The sequence below is a fragment of the Salvelinus sp. IW2-2015 genome, linkage group LG35, assembly GCF_002910315.2.
Source record: "Salvelinus sp. IW2-2015 linkage group LG35, ASM291031v2, whole genome shotgun sequence".
NCBI lineage: Eukaryota > Metazoa > Chordata > Actinopteri > Salmoniformes > Salmonidae > Salvelinus > Salvelinus sp. IW2-2015.
In genome coordinates this window covers 9,904,057-9,916,334 of record NC_036874.1, presented here as the reverse complement: position 1 = coordinate 9,916,334, position 12,278 = coordinate 9,904,057, and positions in this window count along the sequence as shown.

Here is a 12,278-nt window from a genome sequence, read left to right as displayed (position 1 = left end):
AAGGGCAGGCAGTGTGCTCCCGGTGATGCGTTAGGCTGACCGGTGCGGTTGCCATGCCAGGCTGTGACATAGCCTGACAGGATGCTCTCAATGGTGCATCTGTAAAAGTTTGTGAGGGTCTTAGGGGCCAAGCCACATTTCTTCAGCCTCCTGAAGACGCTGTTGCGTCTTCTTCACCACACTGTCTGTGTGGGTGGACCATTTTAAACCCCCACTGCTATGTACGCCGAGGAACTTGAATCTTTTCACCTTCTCCACTGTGGCCCCATCGGTGTGGATGGAGGTGTGCTCCCTCTACTGTCTCCTGAAGTCCACAATCAGCTCCTTCGTTTTGTTGATGTTGAGGGAGAGGTTATTTTCTTGGCACAACTCCGCCGGGCTCTCACCTCTTCCCTGTAGGCTGTCTCGTCTTTGTTGGTAATCTGGCCTACCATTGTTGTGTCGTCTGCAAACTTGATGATTGAGTTGGAGGCGTGCGTGGCCATGCAGTCATGGGTAACAGGGAGTACAGGAGGGGGCTGAGCACGCACAATTGTGGGGCCCACAAATGCTTAGGCCTACATTGTGTGTYTTAGAGAGAGCGAGAGAAAGAGAGAAAAAAACACAGCAATGGTTGAGTAAACATACAACTGTGTTCAAATAGCTTTGTTTTCAGTCGGATGTTTGTGCACAGGTGCACAAAATCATTGTCTCAAAAGCTGAAATTTGATCAGTAGACCAAAACATAATTAAATTCCCGCTGTTCTTGGTGATTACAGGTCACGAACATTTGTGTTTGCTTGATATTTCAATTTCCTTTTAGTATTCAGGCGAATTAATCGGATAATATATTCTAGTTTGAGATAATATTCCCACGCATGAAAACAAGCGGAGAGACGCCTGCATGTGTCCACACCCCTTTAAGTTCTGCAAGTCATTTTATTGATAAATAATTGCTAGCGCAGCACTTGATTATTGAAATTGCATTCAGATATGGAAACCTTTCTGAGAGTATTATAGTAATCATCCATGTCAGTTTAAAATACTTTTACATCTGTCGGTTGAATGGAGCAAAATAATAAAATCTATTGCTGCTCTGATTCCACACAATTGCRAAACTATTTCTATATGAGAATGATGCCATCTTCATGTGCAGGGAACAGTTTGGAATTTAATTGTAGTTGGTAAAGCCATAATCTCTTTTGCCACTTTTGTCCGCAACTTTGTCAATAAAACATCCCCATTAACAGGCCAGCAAATACAATACATTTAAAACATTTAAAAGAAAGAAATGTGACAAGGTAGGAACTATAGTTTTGGTCAGTGTTTCCCCTGGGACTATAATGAGTGGTGAACATGTAAACTGGTATAAAAACCCTCCGTGTATACCTGTCCCCCCCCCACTCCTCCCCATTAATCTAATATTATTGACTTTAATATAATTTATCATCTAATTTCTTAGTTAGCTATTTTATCTTTTAATCTAATAAAGTTTATTTTAAATAAAATCATGTTGGGAAATCACATTTGTTGAATGCTTACAGGGAAACTACCTGACCCAAGAGCACCTTTAGAATCACAATTAAAATCCAATTTAAAGCAGAGAAATTCCTTGATCTAACCACGCCCTCCCTCCTTGATCCTTGCCTGCCTCGCGTCTTCCTCCCATCCAAGAGAACTATATGGACAGAAAAGAGCAGAAACTCTGAGCTGTCCCATCAGGCCCAGTTAGTCTTAATCTCTCTTAGTCTCTTAGTGTCCAGATGAGAGCTTTTGTGCAGAAGGTACTGTGTGGAGTCATTAGGCTACTGCGTCCTTGCTGTTGGCCCTACTAGTCTACAGTGTATTTGTGTGAGAGCAACCATTTTCTGACCATGCTTTTTTAAAGAAGTATTTGGGTTTTGGTCAAGAGTTTTCTGAGAAGTTATGCTTGTTTTTTATATAAAAATGTACATACACATATACAGTACCATTAAAAACTACTAATTCAAAGATTTTTCTTTATTTTTACTATTTTCTACATTGTAGAATAATATTGAAGACATCAAAACTATGAAATAACACATATGGAATCATGTAGTAAGAAAAAAGTGTTAAACAAATCAAAATATATTTTATATTTGAGATTCTGCAAAGTAGCCACCCTTTGCCATGATGACGGCATTGCACACTCTTGGCATTCTTTCAACAAGCTTAATGAGGAATGCTTTTCCAACAGTCTTGAAAGAGTTCCCACATATGCTGAGCACTTGTTGGCTGCTTGTCCTTCACTCTGCAGTCCAACTCATACTTAACCATCTCAATTGGGTTGAGGTCGGGTGATTGAGGTCGGGTGAACTCCCTGTAGGCCTAGATGGGTAGTTCGAATAAACCCTTACAGAAAAACCACATGATTTCACATGTGGAAAATCACATTATTTCACATTCACATTCACATTTCACATGTGAAAAAGTGTTTTTTGAACACTTTTCATGTGCACTCTTAGAAAAAAGGGTTCCAAAAGTGTTCTTCAACTGTCCCCATAGGAGAACCATTTTTGGTTCCAGGTACTTTTTGGTCTACAAGGAACCCAACACATTTCTACTTGGAACCAAAAGATTTCTGCAAAGTATTCTCCGTTGGGGACAGCGGAAGAACCCTTTTAGGTTCTAGATAGCACCTTTTTTTTAGTAAGTGTGCAGTGTCATGTTATCACATGTTGCTTTACATGTTGTCACGTGTTATCATTAACTTCACATAAAATCACATGTGATTGCATGAAAACATGTTTTTGAAACACTTCATATGCTCATGTAAAATTCATGTGTTTTTTTCGTATGGGGATTAAATAAAGAAAGAGATAAAGAAAGATCAATGCAATATCCACATTTTAGATGCAAATCCATGGATCAAATTTAAAGGGCAATTCCGCCACTTTTCAACCACATATTCATTATCTCGAGCGCCATACCAGTCTACATATTTGAAAACAGCGTGTTTCTATGATCTGTAGTTAAAAAGATAAGAAGAAAGATCCCACCCCACAAAAAATCTGTGACATCACAGGGTAGGATTCAAAGTCAGAAAAACTGTGATTTTCAAAACCTGCAACGAGGTGTTGTCTTTTCTTGCWCCCCACATCACCGTGAATCTCATAGTGTTTGGAAATCACTGTTTTTAAAATGTTTTGACTTTTGATGATGTCATTGGGTAGAACTTTTTTACTTTATCATTTTTCTCCTGAAACAATGAAATGCGCTATTTTCATAGACACTAATATTGTGCTGGAGATAATGAAAACGAGGTTGACAAGTGGTAGAATTGCTTTTTAAGACAGTCATTATCATCCTATTATGGTTATAAGAATCTGAGGCCTTATCTGCCTCATCAGCACTCTGTTTGTTAGTCAAGTCTTTCCCATGTCATGCCACTGAAAGGCACTGTTGTCCACAAATGAACCCATGAATGCCATAGGTTGATAGTGAATTACAAATCACTTTTGTTGAAARGCATAACTGCTATCTGTCTTTATTAAAGATTTGGATAAACAATTGAAAAACGTACTTCTTCTACAAATTGTCCTAGCATACTTGGACCTGCAGACGTTTCACATTTTTGTTGTGGCCCTGAACTAGCTCACTGAATTCACCTATTCAAGGGCTTAATGATTAGAGTGGAATCAGGTGTGCTACTGTAGCTGTGGAATAGTTCAAATACATTGAATGGCTGAGGTCCCCGAGGAGAGGTTTGAAAACCCCTGGCCTAGACTTAACTGTGATGATTGAACGAAGCATGAGGGCTTCTGAGTGCGTGTTCAATGTGCGTCCTCTCCCCTTAAATGTGCGTCCTCTCCTCAAGACCTGTGGCCTTTGTTAGTACGTTGTCAAGGAGGGTGTTCATGTGCTTTTGCGAGCAGAGGATCACTAGTTCGAGCCTGGTATGGGACAGGGACAGTGGAGGAAGCACGCGGACGCTGGTTTCGCTTATACAACCGAACAGCTTGCTTTTACTATTTAACACAACTTTCTTGCAATAACTTTTATGCCATGTGCACTACAGGTTTGGCATGTATTATCTGGCCACTTGCACAATCCTCGGCCAAGGTGTGTTGATCAAGGAGAAAAGAAAAATCCACATTTAAAAATTGAAATTGGAGTGACAGTCACCGCAGGAACAAGCCCAAAGTGAAAGCACAAATCGATTCAGGAAAATAAATCATATATTTATTTTATTTTTCCTTCCCAAAATATATCTTAAAATAATATAGAGCTTGTTGATCAAGATTCTGAGCAAAGATGCCTCCTTAACTTTGGTGCAGGTTAATGAGAGAAATGAGTGCAAATGCTCTAAGTAATAGTTCCTGATTTTTTTCCATCACAAATTATTTTTTCAACTCGTTTTTGTATCTATGCATAAATTTAAAAATCCGCTGAAATTTATTATTCATCTGAGATGTGATTAATATGCAAAATTATGTAAATTAAGATGCAATTAGGCTCCAATTCTCTAGTGGAATTTTCCATTATAATTTAATACAAAGTAACAGAGTAATTGGTGTCACGTGTAATTACGGTTACTCAAGTATACTTTCAGGCATGCAAATGATTTGCTATATGTTGGTTATCCTATGCAAATGTACCATGTGGTGCTTTAACAAGTTGGGAAATATGAAGGGAAACCAAGAGGGATTAACAAAAAAGGTAACTCCACCAAAGTGCATTTCTTTATTATGAATGGACATTCTAGGTGCTGTATGTTTTAGGATGAATTTACCAAAGATACTTGTCAAGAAAGCAGTCAACTGAATGTTGAGGAGATAGATGGGCCCTTATATTGAAGCTTCTAAAACATCACCTGTGCACATCACTATCATATTGTACTGATCAATGAGAAAGGTACATCACTTTCAGAGATGGACGAACTAGCATAACAGTTGGATATAAACAGTTTTCTGTTTTCGAGGGCTAAATTGGGCATTGAGTAACATTAAAACTGTTTGATTGCCAATCAGGGTAGATCATGCTAGAGAAAATAAAGGGGCATGAAATATTATACTATATTTGATCAATGTGAAAGAAAAGTCACAACCAATAGTAGGCCTGCAACATAATGTATGAGCTCAATTACTCTGCACAGGGTGACTAACTTTCCCGTGGCAGTCTGCACTGAGGGGAGAAAAAGCGATTATGTATTTGATATCTATTTAGATAAGATAAAGTCTTTACTGCTTCTTGGGAAATTCCTTTGCGGAGAGCAACTCCCTCTCAGGAGCCAAATTGATTTAAAATTGTTACATGGTGGTTACATGTCCTGATCGTCTGCTCTCTCTCTCTCTCTCTCTCTTCTCTCTCTCTCTTCTCTCCTCCTCTCTCTCTCTCTCTCTCTCTCTCTCTCTCTCTCTCTCTCTCTCTCTCTCTCTCTCTCTCCTCTCTCTCTCTCTCGTCTTCTCTCTTCTCCTCTCCTCTCTCTCTCCCACCTTCCCTCTCTCTCTCTCTTCTCTCTCTCTTTCTCTTTCTATCACGCCACACACACTCTCTCTCTCTATATATCACACACACACACACACACCACACACACACACAACACACACACACACACACAACACACAACACACACACACACACACAACACACACACACAACCACACACACACACACACACACACACACACACTGCTATCTGTCTTGTTCATGATCATTGCACTGAACAAGACGTCCTTCCCCCTCTCCCAGCGGCTCTCTCCGCCTCCAACGCTGTGTGCCTGCCTGCTTGCACAACTCTCTCAAAGAACATAATCCCTCAACAAAATGCCAACACAAAAGAAACTTGAGCTCAATCCTATAACACACGGACACAGCAGCACATGCCCCCCCACCAGTCCCCCCCTCCATCCCGGCTTCTCTCCCAGCAATAAATGCCCGTGGCACAGATCAGGCATTATCAGCCCCACTCACTCCCATTTCCCCTCCTCCTCCATCTCCATCCTTCTCTCCCTCCCTCTTTTCCCCAAGCAGGATGATAAGAACCCCCACTCCCCCAGAGACACACACTGCAATCTCCCCTACCTTCCCCAGTCTRTCCCATACCTCCACACACACGACCCATCCCTATCATTAGAGCTGAAGAATGGAGGCTGCAGCTCCARAAACAAGGGTCTCTGTGACCTAAAGACAGACTGATGTGTCATGCAGATAATGGATCACTTACTGTAGGTTGCCAGGGTGATACTGATGATGGACAGCCAGATTAGAGAAATGTAATGCCGAATGAATCTGCATGTGTTTATAATGTGTGCCACCTTGCACAAGCCCTCATTTTCTTTTCTCCGTGAGGGTTATTTAACTACAGCACAGCTGTCATGTGTAACGGAGGTAACACCTCATGTGATGAATAACCTTACCTGAGGTTGGCTCTCCACGTGAATGTCTAGGCTTTAGCGCGGAGGGCTACATCAGCCTTGTGTCATGCAGGTGACCCGGGTTCAAGTCAGTCACACTGTGTGATAGTGAGATTTGTGGCCTTTTTTTAACGTAAATGCAGGGTGATTAACTTATTTGACTGTCAGAATGTCAACATTTGTTATAAATGCACAAGGCTTCAAGGGGACATATAAAAATCAGAAGAATGACGTCTGTGGCTTTTGTGCATGTAATGTAGGATAGTGGTGGTATGCTTCTGCCTAGTTTTTACTTGCATTTGATATTACCACCCATGCTTCTCCAATGCACTGATACCTGCCTATTTTCTCTCAGTTTAGTGTGTGTTGTCAGCTCTGAGCTCTGGCTGCGTAGCTACACAGTAGCGGTTGGGCAAGTGAGTGGGTGAGGTGGGTGAGAGAATGGCGGAGGTCTGATGTAATCTCATGTCGGAGGCGTTGGCACGAGCAGGGCTCTCATTCACTGTGTGGTGTGGTCTTCTGAGAGCGTCTACACCCCCCCGGTTTCGGGACAAGACAAGCGCTCTGCCCCCCATCTGCTGATTACATCAACAGTGCACTGGCAGACGTGACACAGAGAGAAAGTAGGCCACCTTAGCACCTCATTGTCACACAGGAAGTGTACCGGTGCACCTTCTTCACCTGTCTCTGTCTGTGAGCTCAGTGATGTAGGCTACAGTACTAGTCAGGCGCACATCACTGTGATGCTCTCTGCAGGATGTGGTAGCTTTCATAAAAGGGTCCTAGCATGTTTGCCTTTTGAATGGTCATATGAGGCCTCAACATCTAACGGAAAATACATATAGTTGTGTATAGATGATTTTCCACTTAATATCTAATCACTTTTCTTATATATAAGTAAAGTATTGTGCACATGTCTATTCCAAAAGTAACATATTGTATAATGCAAGAATAGTATATATATTAATTACAATAAACATATTTCATAAATTAATATAACACTCTAAAGTGCAAATATGTTTATTACATTATAATAACTGCACAAAATTAGAAAAATATATATATATTTTTGTTCATCATTGCATTTTTATCCAAAAAGCAGCGCAATGAACCCAAAATGAATGTGAAGTTTAAAAATCATAGTAAGGCATTTTAATGATTTTTTTGAGGATGTACAAGGCTATTGAACCTCTTACCAAAAATAAAACCAAAAGACATCAGAGATGTGGAATGGCGGGTTCAAAATACATTCTATAAATGTGTGCTCTTTTTCATGGATTACTGTCATTTGACATCCTCCATTGTGAGAGCCTGCCAGCCCTGCTTGCCATTTCTGGGCCTGTGTTTGGAACCTTGATATATTTGCCAAATGAATATTTGAAGCTTTAATTAAATGCATTCCACCTCTACACCTTCTGTAAGACGGCCAAGGCCACCTTGCACATTTCTCATATTGGGTCTATAATGTACCTGCTGGTTTGGGTGAAAATTTACAGCATGTTGCCATTTCAGAGAATATTTCAGCTAGGTTAAATTGACTGATTTGTGAACATGTATAAAGCTGTGAATATAGGCTTTACTGTAACAGGATCATTKAAAGATGGCTTTAGTCCTAAAACATATAAAACAAAGTCAGTCATTATGACCAGAAAGAAGATCACAAAGAACAAATCAGAAATATAATTGAATCATACATATGAATACAAACAGTAATGACGCAGTAGAACTGTGCTGTGATGTTTTTCTGGTGCTAATCTCCACTCTCCTGACAGACGAGGGACTATTTCCAGCCAGCCAGGGGAGGACGAGCTAGCATACTTTTAACCAGGACAGAGTAATACATCTTACTCTGAATACTTACTCAACAACATAGAGCATTTCCCTTTCATATACCCACAGAGATGGTAACTTCCATTATATTGGAATTGTTCAGGGGTAAGGGGTTATATTCCAACTGTCATCGTGTTTGCCAAATTAAAAATCTAATTAACCATGCTTACAGTAGATGTGTAATTGACTGTGTACATGTAGGTTATAGATGGGTGGAGGGATATGAATAGGAAGTGTTCTGTGAATACTATTCATGCCTACCTACCATAACAGTATTCATGCCTACCTACCATACAGAAGAGTTACACTCTGACAAACAAACACTTCTTTATGGAGAAAGAGGGCATTGAGGTAATGGTAGGACCCTGAAAACATCAAATATATATTTGATTTCAGAACACAACATTTGTCTGACTGTTTGAATTACCTCATACAATCCTAGCTCCTCGCCCTTCAACAACCCARAGTATTCAATAAGTACACCTTACACACCATAATCTTCCCAAGGAATCTTGTTAGGTACAGTTGAAGTCGGAAGTTTACATACACCTTAGCCAAATACATTTAGACTCCGTTTATTTACAATTCCTGACATTTAATCCTAGTAAAAATTCCCTGTCTTTGGTTAGTTAGGATCACCACTTTTTTTTTAAGAATGTGAAATGTCAGAATAATAGTAGAGGGGATGATTTATTTCAGCTTTTATTTCTTTCATCACATTCCCAGTGGGTCAGAAGTTTACATACACTCAATTCGTATTTGGTAGCATTCCACAAGCTTCCCACAATAAGTTGGGTGAATTTTGGCCCATGCCTCCTGACAGAGSTGGTGTAACTGAATCAGGTTTGTAGGCCTCCTTGCTTGCACACGCTTTTTCAGTTCTCCCCACAAATGTTCTATAGGATTGAGATCAGGGCTTTGCGATGACCACTCCAATACCTTGACATTGTTGTCCTTAAGCCATTTTGCCACAACTTTGGAAGTATGCTTGGGGTCATTGTTCATTTGGAAGACCCATTTGCGACCGAGCTTTAACTTCCTGACTGATGTCTTGAGATGTTGCTTCAATATATGCACATAATTTTCCTCTCTCATGATGCCATCTATTTTGTGAAGTGAACCAGTCCCTCCTGCAGAAAAGCACCCCCACACCATGATGCTGCCACCCCCGTGCTTCACGGTTGGGATGGTGTTTTTCGCCTTGCAAGCATCCCCCTTTTTCCTCCAAACATAACGATGGTCATTATGGCCAAACAGTTCTATTTTTGTTTCATCAGACCAGAGGACATTTCTCCAAAAAGTACAATCTTTGTCCCCATGTGCAGTTGCAAACCATAGTCTGGCTTTTTTATGCCGYTTTTGGAGCAGAGGCTTCTTCCTTGCTGAGCGGCCTTTCAGGTTATGTCGATATAGGACTTYTTTTACTGTGGATATAGATATGGTACCTGTTTCCTCCAGTATCTTCACAAGGTCCTTTGCTGTTGTTCTGGGATTGATTTGCGCTTTTCGCACCAAAGTACGTTCATCTCTAGGAAACAGAACGCGTCTCCTTCCTGAGAAGTATTGTCACGATCTTGGAAATGAGCGGACCAAGGCGCAGCATGAGTATAGTTCCACATATTTATTTAAGTGAAACTAACAAAACAAAATAACAAAACTTACAAAGACCGTGAGGACGTAGTGCCCAAACACACTAACAAACAATCAATATCCCACAAAACACAGGTGGGGAAATAGCTACCTAAATATGATCCCCAATCAGAGGCAACGATAAACAGCTGCCTCTAATTGGGAACCACATTAGCACCAACATAGAAATAGATATACTAGATCACCCCCTAGTCACCCCCTGACCTACTACACCATAGAGAACCAAGGGCTCTCTATGGTCAGGGCGTGACAGGTATGACGTCTGCGTGGTCCCATGGTGTTTATACTTGKGTACTATTGTTTGTACAGATGAACGTGGTACCTTCAGGTGTTTGGAAATTGCTCACAAGGATGACCCAGACTTGTGGAGGTCTACAATTTTTTTTCTGAGGTCTTTGCTGATTTCTTTTGATTTTCCCATGATGTCAAGCAAAGAGGCACTGAGTTTGAAGGTAGGTCATCCACAGGTACACCTCCAATTGACTCAAATTATGTCAATTAGATTATCAGAAGCTTCTAAATCCATGACATAATTTTCTGGAATTGTCCAAGCTGTTTAAAGGCAGAGTCAACTTAATGTATGTAAACTTCTGACCAACTGGAATTGTGATACAGTGAATTATAAGTGAAATAATCTGTCTGTTAACAATTGTCGGGAAAATTACTTGTGTCATGCACAAAGTAGATGTCCTAACCGACTTGCCAAAACTATAGTTTGTTAAAAATAAATTTGTGGAGTGGTTGAAAAACTAGTTTTAATGACTCCAACCTAAGTGTATGTAAACTTCCGGCTTCAACTGTACACTTCAAAGGCGTCCTCACTCCTCTCCCTAGCCCCCCAAATGCCTCCTTTCCTGTCTTTAGATAATTACCCCACTGGTTCCCAAGCACTTTTAGATCGCGGTTATGGTGACATAATTCATTAGTGTTGGCCCAAAGAAATGATTTAAACTCTTTAAAGTGCTCCTCCAAGCAGAATAGATATTACTGGAGCCATATGCACCAGCTTAAGTATTAAACGGTTTGTTGAAGTCAACTACGGTACAAGAGATGATAAACATAAATTATGGCTAATATATTGCACCAGTGGTTTTTAGAAAAAATTAAATGTTACTGACACAGGGAAAACACTTTGGAGTCACCGTCGCAGCAAAACTGCCCTTCTAATCCGTGACTGGTGAAGCGAGTGCCTAGAAAACACAACACAACATGGCACCGCGTCACCTTGAACATTCAGAAGGGTTACTGCATCGTTTATGCCTGGGTACACCAGTGTGATTAGCGACTCCTGGTTTGGCGTAACTTTGATTTGTTGAGATATCTAGGAAAACATAATTAAATAGAATGTATGAYTTCTATGTTTTGGGTTGCTCCTAGTAAATCATATTTTACCCTCAATGATATTGTGATGAAAGTAAAGAKTGCTAACTATCACCGTCTTGTACGTGTGGTTAAGATTGATCTAATTATTATCCTTCTATATAAAAAATCCCCTAAGTAAGTATGTGTTTTAAATGTCAGAGAAGAAAGGTKTTTTTATCATTTAATAGCAGGTAAATCAGGTTTCAACGAGTCTAACGCCATGTACTTTCAATTATTACTATTGTATGATWAAATGACACTAATGTTCTACATTTGTTGCTCTACTCAGGGAGATGAACAGTATTCTTCTAATGTTAACTGACATGTATAACTTTGTATCCCACACTTGAACTGTTTGTTCTTCTATTCATCATGATGATAATGATAGRGAAATATGATAGCGTCAGAAGGGTCCAGTAACTCTTATCTCCTCACCTTGTAGCTGTACCTTGTCACTACAGTTGTGACATTTAGTTCCAATAATTTCCAGTGATTCTGAGGGAAAAACTAGAGGGTGCTTAGTGCAGGTTCGCTATTATGAGGGAACTGATGTGACCTAGCAGCCACTCCCAGTAGCTGAGGGGTCTTTGTGAAGGCCTGGGGTTCATTGTCAGCATGGCCTTACTATTACCATATACAAGCATTCATGACTTTGTCTCGCCTTTGTGTGTATCACTTTTTTAAAGGAACTGCAGGAATTATTAGAGGCTTAGCATTGACAGGGCCTCTAAGTAGCTTGAGGGGTGTAAACCTCTTCCCCAAGTCAAGGCCAACATGCACACTCTGATCCCCAGTCCTATTCAGTGATAATGTACATGTCAGTGGGGACATGCAATGATCCCGCACTTCTCCATGCTAAATGATCACTCTCTTTCTTCCCCTCTTTCTTTCATTTAACTAAATCCATTCTCCTAAAACTCACAGCAAATATTAACATGTTCCCAAACAATAGTKCACAGAAAGCATGAATCAGCAGACAATTTCCAATTCCAGGCACACAACAGGGGACTGTGTAGGGGAGGGGGAGCTCTGTCGAAGCCTCCATCTTAAAAAATTCCAAACTCCGGAATAGGGGGGCTT